The sequence below is a fragment of the Anomaloglossus baeobatrachus genome, chromosome 2, assembly GCF_048569485.1.
Source record: "Anomaloglossus baeobatrachus isolate aAnoBae1 chromosome 2, aAnoBae1.hap1, whole genome shotgun sequence".
In the NCBI taxonomy this organism is placed as follows: Eukaryota; Metazoa; Chordata; class Amphibia; order Anura; family Aromobatidae; genus Anomaloglossus; species Anomaloglossus baeobatrachus.
The window spans coordinates 142344326-142356598 of record NC_134354.1 but is presented as its reverse complement, the minus strand read 5'-3'; the positions used below and the strand labels follow the sequence as shown (position 1 = coordinate 142356598).

General features: G+C 61.5%; 1 long non-coding RNA gene across 1 annotated transcript in view; it reads left to right on the top strand.

Annotated features, from left to right (window-relative positions):
* The first annotated feature begins 237 nt into the window (after window positions 1-237).
* Window positions 238-12273, top strand: part of LOC142291128 (uncharacterized) — a 22445-nt gene continuing 10409 nt past the window's right edge. Inside the window, exons 1-5 of the long non-coding RNA XR_012750437.1 lie at window positions 238-351; window positions 3516-3609; window positions 5051-5144; window positions 8230-8323; window positions 10447-10659. This is a non-coding gene — a long non-coding RNA (uncharacterized LOC142291128). The remainder of the gene's footprint in view (window positions 352-3515; window positions 3610-5050; window positions 5145-8229; window positions 8324-10446; window positions 10660-12273) is intronic.

Genomic DNA, 12273 nt, shown 5'->3' with positions numbered 1-12273 from the left:
TTTTCCCTGCTCCACTCCGCCCCCTCCTCGTCTGTATACACGCTCGAGTCCGCTCCTCTCACGCCTTTTCCCAGCCCCACTCCGCCCCCTCAAGTCTTTTACCCCGGCTCCACTCCACCCCCAGGTCCCACTCCTCCCCTCATCTTCTCCGGGCACCACCCGACGAGGCAGAGGGGCCGGCCGAGTCTGACGTCGTCACTGACGACGTCAGACTACGCTCCCTCCCCTCACGTTAGACGCTGCTCAGCCACAAGTGTTCGGAGAGGTTTGTACTGCGCATGCGCTGCCCTGCGCAGTACAAAACGGAAGTCATCGCAGAGCGCGCCACTTTTCAAAATCGGCGGTGGTGGGGTGAGTATTATGTGTGTATGCTTACGGGGTGCCTGATGCCGGTGCGCGGGGACGGGCTGCTTGCCGCCGGTATATATGTACGGGCTGCCTGCTGCCGGTATATATGTACGGGCTGCCTGCCGCCGGTAGATATGTACGGGCTGCCTGCCTGCCGCCGGTATATATGTACGGGCTGCCTGCCGCCGGTATATATGTACGGGCTGCCTGCTGCCGGTATATATGTACGGGCACGGGCTGCCTGCTGCCGGTATATATGTACGGGCTGCCTGCCGCCGGTAGATATGTACGGGCTGCCTGCCTGCCGCCGGTATATATGTACGGGCTGCCTGCCGCCGGTATATATGTACGGGCTGCCTGCTGCCGGTATATATGTACGGGCACGGGCTGCCTGCGGCCGGAATATATATACGGGCTGCCTGCCTGCCGCCGGTATATATGTACGGGCACGGGCTGCCTGCCTGCCTGCCTGCCACCGGTATATATGTACGGGCACGGGCTGCCTGCCGCCAGACCCCTCTGCCTGTGCGCCGCCAGACCCCTCTGCGCTCTGCGCCGCCAGACCCCTCTGCGCTCTGCGCCGCCAGACCCCTCTGCGCTCTGCGCCGCCAGACCCCTCTGCGCTCTGCGCCGCCAGACCCCTCTGCGCTCTGCGCCGCCAGACCCCTCTGCGCTCTGCGCCGCCAGACCCCTCTGCGCTCTGCGCCGCCAGACCCCTCTGCGCTCTGCGCCGCCAGACCCCTCTGCGCTCTGCGCCGCCAGACCCCTCTGCGCTCTGCGCCGCCAGACCCCTCTGCGCTCTGCGCCGCCAGACCCCTCTGCGCTCTGCGCCGCCAGACCCCTCTGCGCTCTGCGCCGCCAGACCCCTCTGCGCTCTGCGCCGCCAGACCCCTCTGCGCTCTGCGCCGCCAGACCCCTCTGCGCTCTGCGCCGCCAGACCCCTCTGCGCTCTGCGCCGCCAGACCCCTCTGCGCTCTGCGCCGCCAGACCCCTCTGCGCTCTGCGCCGCCAGACCCCTCTGCGCTCTGCGCCGCCAGACCCCTCTGCGCTCTGCGCCGCCAGACCCCTCTGCGCTCTGCGCCGCCAGACCCCTCTGCGCTCTGCGCCGCCAGACCCCTCTGCGCTCTGCGCCGCCAGACCCCTCTGCGCTCTGCGCCGCCAGACCCCTCTGCGCTCTGCGCCGCCAGACCCCTCTGCGCTCTGCGCCGCCAGACCCCTCTGCGCTCTGCGCCGCCAGACCCCTCTGCGCTCTGCGCCGCCAGACTCCTCTGCGCTCTGCGCCGCCAGACCCCTCTGCGCTCTGCGCCGCCAGACCCCTCTGCGCCGCCAGACCCCTCTGCGCCGCCAGACCCCTCTGCGCCGCCAGACCCCTCTGCGCTCTGCGCCGCCAGACCCCTCTGCGCTCTGCGCCGCCTGACCCCTCTGCGCTCTGCCTGACCCCTCTGCGCTCTGCCTGACCCCTCTGCGCTCTGCCTGACCCCTCTGCGCTCTGCCTGACCCCTCTGCGCTCTGCCTGACCCCTCTGCGCTCTGCCTGACCCCTCTGCGCTCTGCCTGACCCCTCTGCGCTCTGCCTGACCCCTCTGCGCTCTGCCTGACCCCTCTGCGCTCTGCCTGACCCCTCTGCGCTCTGCCTGACCCCTCTGCGCTCTGCCTGACCCCTCTGCGCTCTGCCTGACCCCTCTGCGCTCTGCCTGACCCCTCTGCGCTCTGCCTGACCCCTCTGCGCTCTGCCTGACCCCTCTGCGCTCTGCCTGACCCCTCTGCGCTCTGCCTGACCCCTCTGCGCTCTGCCTGACCCCTCTGCGCTCTGCCTGACCCCTCTGCGCTCTGCGCCGCCTGACCCCTCTGCGCTCTGCCTGACCCCTCTGCGCTCTGCCTGACCCCTCTGCGCTCTGCCTGACCCCTCTGCGCTCTGCCTGACCCCTCTGCGCTCTGCCTGACCCCTCTGCGCTCTGCCTGACCCCTCTGCGCTCTGCCTGACCCCTCTGCGCTCTGCCTGACCCCTCTGCGCTCTGCCTGACCCCTCTGCGCTCTGCCTGACCCCTCTGCGCTCTGCCTGACCCCTCTGCGCTCTGCCTGACCCCTCTGCGCTCTGCCTGACCCCTCTGCGCTCTGCCTGACCCCTCTGCGCTCTGCCTGACCCCTCTGCGCTCTGCCTGACCCCTCTGCGCTCTGCCTGACCCCTCTGCGCTCTGCCTGACCCCTCTGCGCTCTGCCTGACCCCTCTGCGCTCTGCCTGACCCCTCTGCGCTCTGCCTGACCCCTCTGCGCTCTGCCTGACCCCTCTGCGCTCTGCCTGACCCCTCTGCGCTCTGCCTGACCCCTCTGCGCTCTGCCTGACCCCTCTGCGCTCTGCCTGACCCCTCTGCGCTCTGCCTGACCCCTCTGCGCTCTGCCTGACCCCTCTGCGCTCTGCCTGACCCCTCTGCGCTCTGCCTGACCCCTCTGCGCTCTGCCTGACCCCTCTGCGCTCTGCCTGACCCCTCTGCGCTCTGCCCGACCCCTCTGCGCTCTGTCCGACCCCTCTGCGCTCTGCCCGACCCCTCTGCGCTCTGTCCGACCCCTCTGCGCTCTGCCCGACCCCTCTGCGCTCTGCCCGACCCCTCTGCGCTCTGCCCGACCCCTCTGCGCTCTGCCCGACCCCTCTGCGCTCTGCCCGACCCCTCTGCGCTCTGCCCGACCCCTCTGCGCTCTGCCCGACCCCTCTGCGCTCTGCCCGACCCCTCTGCGCTCTGCCCGACCCCTCTGCGCTCTGCCCGACCCCTCTGCGCTCTGCCCGACCCCTCTGCGCTCTGCCCGACCCCTCTGCGCTCTGCCCGACCCCTCTGCGCTCTGCCCGACCCCTCTGCGCTCTGCCCGACCCCTCTGCGCTCTGCCCGACCCCTCTGCGCTCTGCCCGACCCCTCTGCGCTCTGCCCGACCCCTCTGCGCTCTGCCCGACCCCTCTGCGCTCTGCCCGACCCCTCTGCGCTCTGCCCGACCCCTCTGCGCTCTGCCCGACCCCTCTGCGCTCTGCCCGACCCCTCTGCGCTCTGCCCGACCCCTCTGCGCAGCCCTGTCTGAGAGTGGGGCAGTGTGTGTAACCCCCTCCAGTATGTGTATGCCCCTGTATCTTCCCCAATTGTAAAACAGAATGTTTTGACTATTTATTTTTTTTTCAATTAGGTATCCAAGCAATGCAGGTAGTGCTGACATTACGATCGACGGACGCCTTCCATCTTCTGGTACCACTGTGTAGACGAGTAATCTTGAAGATCCCGTACGTATGTTGTCTATGTATATATGTATGTGTCTGTCTTCCAACTGCATCCAGCTCATACACAGCACCATACTGTAATACAGGTCCACTCTATGTCCTGTAATACAGTGTGCTGACAGCCCTCTGTGGGCTCCGCTGGGGGCTGGCAGCCCTCTGTGGGCTCTGCTGGGGGCTGGCAGCCCTCTGTGGGCTCCGCTGGGGGCTGGCAGCCCTCTGTGGGCTCCGCTGGGGGCTGGCAGCCCTCTGTGGGCTCCGCTGGGGGCTGGCAGCCCTCTGTGGGCTCCGCTGGGGGCTGGCAGCCCTCTGTGGGCTCCGCTGGGGGCTGGCAGCCCTCTGTGGGCTCCGCCGGGGGCTGGCAGCCCTCTGGGGGCTCCGCCGGGGGCTGGCAGCCCTCTGGGGGCTCCGCCGGGGGCTGGCAGCCCTCTGGGGGCTCCGCCGGGGGCTGGCAGCCCTCTGGGGGCTCCGCCGGGGGCTGGCAGCCCTCTGGGGGCTCCGCCGGGGGCTGGCAGCCCTCTGGGGGCTCCGCCGGGGGCTGGCAGCCCTCTGGGGGCTCCGCCGGGGGCTGGCAGCCCTCTGGGGGCTCCGCCGGGGGCTGGCAGCCCTCTGGGGGCTCCGCCGGGGGCTGGCAGCCCTCTGGGGGCTCCGCCGGGGGCTGGCAGCCCTCTGGGGGCTCCGCCGGGGGCTGGCAGCCCTCTGTGGGCTCCCGCCGGGGGCTGGCAGCCCTCTGTGGGCTCCCGCCGGGGGCTGGCAGCCCTCTGTGGGCTCCCGCCGGGGGCTGGCAGCCCTCTGTGGGCTCCCGCCGGGGGCTGGCAGCCCTCTGTGGGCTCCCGCCGGGGGCTGGCAGCCCTCTGTGGGCTCCCGCCGGGGGCTGGCAGCCCTCTGTGGGCTCCCGCCGGGGGCTGGCAGCCCTCTGTGGGCTCCCGCCGGGGGCTGGCAGCCCTCTGTGGGCTCCCGCCGGGGGCTGGCAGCCCTCTGTGGGCTCCCGCCGGGGGCTGGCAGCCCTCTGTGGGCTCCCGCCGGGGGCTGGCAGCCCTCTGTGGGCTCCCGCCGGGGGCTGGCAGCCCTCTGTGGGCTCCCGCCGGGGGCTGGCAGCCCTCTGTGGGCTCCCGCCGGGGGCTGGCAGCCCTCTGTGGGCTCCCGCCGGGGGCTGGCAGCCCTCTGTGGGCTCCCGCCGGGGGCTGGCAGCCCTCTGTGGGCTCCCGCCGGGGGCTGGCAGCCCTCTGTGGGCTCCCGCCGGGGGCTGGCAGCCCTCTGTGGGCTCCCGCCGGGGGCTGGCAGCCCTCTGTGGGCTCCCGCCGGGGGCTGGCAGCCCTCTGTGGGCTCCCGCCGGGGGCTGCCAGAGTGTGGGGCAGTGTGTGCAGCCCCCTCCAGTATGTGTATGCCCCTGTATCTTCCCCAATTGTAAAACAGAATGTTTTGCCTATTTGTTTCTTTCAATTAGGTATCCAAGCAATGCAGGTAGTGCTGACATTACCATCGACGGACGCCTTCCATCTTCTGGTACCACTGTGTAGATGAGTAATCTTGAAGATCCCGTACGTATGTTGTCTATGTATATATGTATGTGTCTGTCTTCCAACTGCATCCAGCTCATACACAGCACCATACTGTAATACAGGTCCACTCTATGTCCTGTAATACAGTGTGCTGGCAGCCCTCTGTGGGCTCCGGTGGGGGCTGGCAGCCCTGTGTGGGCTTTGCTGGGGGCTGGCAGCCCTGTGTGGGCTCTGCTGGGGGCTGGCAGCGCTCTTTGGGCTCTGCTGGGGGCTGGCAGCCCTCTGTGGGCTCTGCTGGGGGCTGGCAGCCCTCTGTGGGCTCTGCTGGGGGCTGGCAGCCCTCTGTGGGCTCTGCTGGGGGCTGGCAGCCCTCTGTGGGCTCTGCTGTGGGCTGGCAGCCCTCTGTGGGCTCTGCTGGGGGCTGGCAGCCCTCTGTGGGCTCTGCTGGGGGCTGGCAGCCCTCTGTGGGCTCTGCTGGGGGCTGGCAGCCCTCTGTGGGCTCTGCTGGGGGCTGGCAGCCCTCTGTGGGCTCTGCTGGGGGCTGGCAGCCCTCTGTGGGCTCTGCTGGGGGCTGGCAGCCCTCTGTGGGCTCTGCTGGGGGCTGGCAGCCCTCTGTGGGCTCTGCTGGGGGCTGGCAGCCCTCTGTGGGCTCTGCTGGGGGCTGGCAGCCCTCTGTGGGCTCTGCTGGGGGCTGGCAGCCCTCTGTGGGCTCTGCTGGGGGCTGGCAGCCCTCTGTGGGCTCTGCTGGGGGCTGGCAGCCCTCTGTGGGCTCTGCTGGGGGGCTGGCAGCCCTCTGTGGGCTCTGCTGGGGGCTGGCAGCCCTCTGTGGGCTCTGCTGGGGGCTGGCAGCCCTCTGTGGGCTCTGCTGGGGGCTGGCAGCCCTCTGTGGGCTCTGCTGGGGGCTGGCAGCCCTCTGTGGGCTCTGCTGGGGGCTGGCAGCCCTCTGTGGGCTCTGCTGGGGGCTGGCAGCCCTCTGTGGGCTCTGCTGGGGGCTGGCAGCCCTCTGTGGGCTCTGGTGGGGGCTGGCAGCCCTCTGTGGGCTCTGGTGGGGGCTGGCAGCCCTCTGTGGGCTCTGCTGGGGGCTGGCAGCCCTCTGTGGGCTCTGGTGGGGGCTGGCAGCCCTCTGTGGGCTCTGGTGGGGGCTGGCAGCCCTCTGTGGGCTCTGGTGGGGGCTGGCAGCCCTCTGTGGGCTCTGGTGGGGGCTGGCAGCCCTCTGTGGGCTCTGGTGGGGGCTGGCAGCCCTCTGTGGGCTCTGGTGGGGGCTGGCAGCCCTCTGTGGGCTCTGGTGGGGGCTGGCAGCCCTCTGTGGGCTCTGGTGGGGGCTGGCAGCCCTCTGTGGGCTCTGGTGGGGGCTGGCAGCCCTCTGTGGGCTCTGGTGGGGGCTGGCAGCCCTCTGTGGGCTCTGGTGGGGGCTGGCAGCCCTCTGTGGGCTCTGGTGGGGGCTGGCAGCCCTCTGTGGGCTCTGGTGGGGGCTGGCAGCCCTCTGTGGGCTCTGGTGGGGGCTGGCAGCCCTCTGTGGGCTCTGGTGGGGGCTGGCAGCCCTCTGTGGGCTCTGGTGGGGGCTGGCAGCCCTCTGTGGGCTCTGCCGGGGGCTGGCAGCCCTCTGTGGGCTCTGCCGGGGGCTGGCAGCCCTCTGTGGGCTCTGCCGGGGGCTGGCAGCCCTCTGTGGGCTCTGCCGGGGGCTGGCAGCCCTCTGTGGGCTCTGCCGGGGGCTGGCAGCCCTCTGTGGGCTCTGCCGGGGGCTGGCAGCCCTCTGTGGGCTCTGCCGGGGGCTGGCAGCCCTCTGTGGGCTCTGCCGGGGGCTGGCAGCCCTCTGTGGGCTCTGCCGGGGGCTGGCAGCCCTCTGTGGGCTCTGCCGGGGGCTGGCAGCCCTCTGTGGGCTCTGCCGGGGGCTGGCAGCCCTCTGTGGGCTCTGCCGGGGGCTGGCAGCCCTCTGTGGGCTCTGCCGGGGGCTGGCAGCCCTCTGTGGGCTCTGCCGGGGGCTGGCAGCCCTCTGTGGGCTCTGCCGGGGGCTGGCAGCCCTCTGTGGGCTCTGCCGGGGGCTGGCAGCCCTCTGTGGGCTCTGCCGGGGGCTGGCAGCCCTCTGTGGGCTCTGCCGGGGGCTGGCAGCCCTCTGTGGGCTCTGCCGGGGGCTGGCAGCCCTCTGTGGGCTCTGCCGGGGGCTGGCAGCCCTCTGTGGGCTCTGCCGGGGGCTGGCAGCCCTCTGTGGGCTCTGCCGGGGGCTGGCAGCCCTCTGTGGGCTCTGCCGGGGGCTGGCAGCCCTCTGTGGGCTCTGCCGGGGGGCTGGCAGCCCTCTGTGTTCTCTGGTGGGGGCTGGCAGCCCTCTGTGTTCTCTGGTGGGGGCTGGCAGCCCTCTGTGGGCTCTGCTGGGGGCTGGCAGCCCTCTGTGGGCTCTGGTGGGGGCTGGCAGCCCTCTGTGGGCTCTGGTGGGGGCTGGCAGCCCTCTGTGGGCTCTGGTGGGGGCTGGCAGCCCTCTGTGGGCTCTGGTGGGGGGCTGGCAGCCCTCTGTGGGCTCTGGTGGGGGCTGGCAGCCCTCTGTGGGCTCTGGTGGGGGCTGGCAGCCCTCTGTGGGCTCTGGTGGGGGCTGGCAGCCCTCTGTGGGCTCTGGTGGGGGGCTGGCAGCCCTCTGTGGGCTCTGGTGGGGGGCTGGCAGCCCTCTGTGGGCTCTGGTGGGGGCTGGCAGCCCTCTGTGGGCTCTGCCGGGGGCTGGCAGCCCTCTGTGGGCTCTGCCGGGGGCTGGCAGCCCTCTGTGGGCTCTGCCGGGGGCTGGCAGCCCTCTGTGGGCTCTGCCGGGGGCTGGCAGCCCTCTGTGGGCTCTGCCGGGGGCTGGCAGCCCTCTGTGGGCTCTGCCGGGGGCTGGCAGCCCTCTGTGGGCTCTGCCGGGGGGCTGGCAGCCCTCTGTGGGCTCTGCCGGGGGCTGGCAGCCCTCTGTGGGCTCTGCCGGGGGCTGGCAGCCCTCTGTGGGCTCTGCCGGGGGCTGGCAGCCCTCTGTGGGCTCTGCCGGGGGCTGGCAGCCCTCTGTGGGCTCTGCCGGGGGCTGGCAGCCCTCTGTGGGCTCTGCCGGGGGCTGGCAGCCCTAAAATTATAAAACATAATGTTTTGCCTATTTGTTTTTTTCAATTAGGTATCCAAGCAATGCAGGTAGTGCTGACATTACCATCGACGGGCGCCTTCCATCTTCTGGTACCACTGTGTAGACTAGTAATCTTGAAGATCCCGTACGTATGTTGTCTATGTATATATGTATGTGTCTGTCTCTTCCAACTGCATCCAGCTCATACACAGCACCATACTGTAATACAGGTCCACTCTATGTCCTGTAATAGTGTTCTGCCAGCCCTCTGTGCCTGGGTGGGGGCCGCCAGCCCTCTGTCTGTGCCTGGGTGGGGGCCGCCAAACCGCCCCCCTCCCCTCTTTCTGTCCATCCTCTCTGACTGAGGGGCTGCAGCCAGCCTGCCCTCCCTTTCTCTGTCCCTGAGGGGCTGCAGCTCAGGGCAGAGTGGGCAGCCTCCCCCATTATATGTATATCCCCAGTAGTGTCTGTCTGTCTGTCTGTCTGTCTGTCTCTCTCTCTCTCTCTCTCTCTCTCTCTCTCTCTCTCTCTCTCTCTCTCTCTCTCTCTCTCTCTCTCTCTCTCTCTCTCTCTCTCTCTCTCTCTCTCTCTCTCTCTCTCTCTCTCTCCTCTCTCGCTCGCTCGCTCGCTCGCTCGCTCGCTCGCTCTCTCGCTCGCGCTCTCATCGCTCGCGCTCTCTCGCTCGCGCTCTCTCTCGCTCGCGCTCTCCTCGCTCGCGCTCTCTCGCTCTCTCTCTCGCTCTCTCTCTCTCTCTCTCGCTCTCTCTCGCTCGTCTGGCTGAAGGCTTGTATATACAGCCCCACACTATATCCTGTATTAGTGTCTCTATAAACTGTATGTATCCATCAATTCCATGGCACTTTACATGTGAAAGGGGTATACATAATAGGGACAGGTACAATAATCATAAACAATACAAGGCACAGACTAATATATATCAATCAGTCTGTGTCTTGTATTTGATTATTGTACCTGTCCCTATTATGTATACTCCTTTTCACATGTAAATCACCATGGAATTGATGGCGCTATAATAAGTGTGTGTGTCCCCTTTTCTTGCTATATGTGTAGATGACTGTAAGAAATGACACCCTGCTGTGGCTTGTCCCGCTTGTTTCTGACCATAGTATGTGACTGCTGTATGCAATTACTGGCTGTGGACGGTACCTATTTTTGACCTGTGATTTACTGTGGCAATCACATGTTTTTAAAAGAAAAAAAAAAACCGTTCTGGTCATAAGCAACTAGGATGGACAGATAAGTTGAGAAGCAATTATAAGAACAAGTACAAACTCTACAGCAGTAAAATAAATTTTATTATAGAAAAAACTAACAATAGTATAACTATTAACTGTCCCTTTTGTCCACACATAAGCCAAATATATTAAAGTGCACACACACAAAGAATAGTGGGTCAGATGCATGGATAGAGCCCATGTAAAATATTAAGTGTCAAGCCATGAACATTCCCCCCCCTTCTCCATATTGGTTTCTTCGGACTCCATAATCAAATAATAATTCTGTCCCTGGTTTCAGATCTTTCTTGGCAAAAAAGAGAATTGTTGGGGTCTCTCCAACAACACACTCCTGCTTTGGCTTAAGATTGTCCATCTTGCACGAATGGTTTATCAACCGTCCAAAAGTAGACTGCATGTCTGGGTGGCAATTACAAGGCGCATTGGTGGCATTAATGCACACCTTTTCTCCTTTGCTTTTAAAAAAGAACATATAGGACATTCCTGTCTGCAATCTCTGTATATTTTCCGCTGTCTTACTCGTCTATAAAGTCTCCGTGATAATCACAGACTACTTCTCCCTTTTTAAAACCTTTGGTGGTTTTCACAGTATGCCCACCTTTACTGCTGTCCTCTGTTATAACTAGTCCTTTCCATTTCTGCGTCCTCACGAGTTCTTTGAGCTCCTCTGTAAAGTGGGTTTTTTGTCTTTGTATAGGGGGTTTCCAAGCACGCTTCACTTCTTTTATTTGTGGCATATTTCTATTCCATCCCTGTCCTTTCACATAGCGCGACAAGCCTTTACTGCAGGGGGGTTTCCTGAAAGATGCTAAATAAATAAATAAAAAAAAAAAAAGAATCAGGACACATATTTTCTGTACACATAGGCCTGGAACAAAGCGCCATCTAGTGCATATAGATTGGTAGTGAAAAAAACCTTACCAGCAGCATCTGCTACTCTTAATTTCTTCTGATTGAAGAGCCATTTCTTTCGCAGAAACATTGCATGATCCCGGCTTACTTCTTTACACAGGTGTATTGACGGTGGAGAAGTATCAATATCTACAGGACACGCATCAGTCAGCTTATGGTACAATAAATTGCGTGGACCCTCACGTTCCTCGCAGCTGCTCTGTCCCTCGTCACTTTCGCTCTGTCTGCTCGGCCCTTCACTGCTGTCCAATTCGTGTTCATCGCTGGTCCTCGCCCTCTTGGTGACATTTTCTCTGTGAAGTCAAAATGATAGGTAAGATATGTTAAAGTTTTTTTTTTCAAGGACATTTATGATTGACCTCTTTGAATGCATTAGCATATGTTGTAACTTCAAAATAAGCTCAGGAAACATAAGGGAAATTGCTGGAATGAACAAGACCATTGAACTGAAAGTCATTGCTCATATCTGATGCTTTGGAAGGTGGTTGATGGCGATGTTAGTGTATTCAGTTAGGGCTCTTACCCCATTTTTTCTCCTTCCTTGTTTTCTTCCATTTTCACCAATTTTTTCACTCCCTCAACCAAATCCGGGGTGGAACGCTGGCTATCAAGTTTTCCATAATAGACATATTCATCTGTGAGAGATCTATTGCCCTTTGACATCTCCTCTGCCCATTGCTCATATGCAGAGATTGCCATCTGCCACGTCACAAGGGGCAGGTTGTACCTGAGAAGAAAGTAATTGTTCGTATGAGTAAAGGCCTATTGACATACCTACAAAATTGTTCAAAGATTGTTTGGCAGATCTCTGGTTACAGTGAAATCATGAACATGTCATTTCATTTGTACACTTCCACAAACCTGGCACTGATTGTCCACAATTACACTGCAACCACAGATCTGCCAAGCACTCTTTGAATAATCACCTGTGTAAAGGGCCCTAACGGTATATTGAAAATGTGTCCATACAATCTAAAATAAAAATTATTAGATGCCTACAGCAACCAAGCCGAAAACTCATTTTACCTGAGCAATTTAAGACATCCAAACTGAGCTCAGATTGGTTTCTATGGGCAACAAAGACAGTTTGTGGTGTGTGTGTGTGTGTGTGTGTGTTTTTGGTTTTTTTTTTGTTTTTTTTTTTGTTTTTTTCCCGATTTTTCAAAAACAAGGCCTTGTGTTTCTCCCTTTCCACTTACTTGTTATGGAAGCGCTCCAGGTCTTTTGTGGGATTTTTAACTTTTTGGCCATTTAAGGAAAGAAAAAACTGTTGCACCGTGGTTGATTGCGGTTTCTCAAGTGTTGGCCGTAGCTTCTCAAAATATGTGCTAAAAAGCTGTTACAGTGAAACATTGTGTTATGGATTTGCTTGTTCTTTGAGAAACATGATGAAGAAAGAGTATATGTTTTGGTGTTTTATATAGGATTTCTAACACTGACCTGCTCCTCCTCATTGTCCAATATAATGACATTGTTTCTTGTGTAAATAGCTGTGAAGGTTTGTTCATTACTGTCTTGTACCTGCTTCCTCTGCAGCCATTCTTTTACCTATTGGATAAGAACCATAGAAAATACATGACATATGACACAGCATTACATCTGTCAATAGTGTGATAACTAAGTAGCTTACTGTCAGTGTTTTTGGTACAGATGGTCTACGCTTGTGTTTTAAAATGAGGAGTGCCATGAGATAATATCCAACTAGAGCCTTGTCATTGTCACTGATTATTTTATCCGAGCTTGCCTTCTCAAAGATGGTGATAATATATTTTTTAGACACGTCAAGAATTTTGCAGCATTCTGTATTTGTGAGTGGCTGGAGACCCAACCTGTATGTGATAAAAAGAAAAAGACAAAAGTAGGTCTCCCAATAGGAGCTAGAAGAAAAGGAATTTACGTTAAGTAAACAAAATTCCCTTCTTCACAT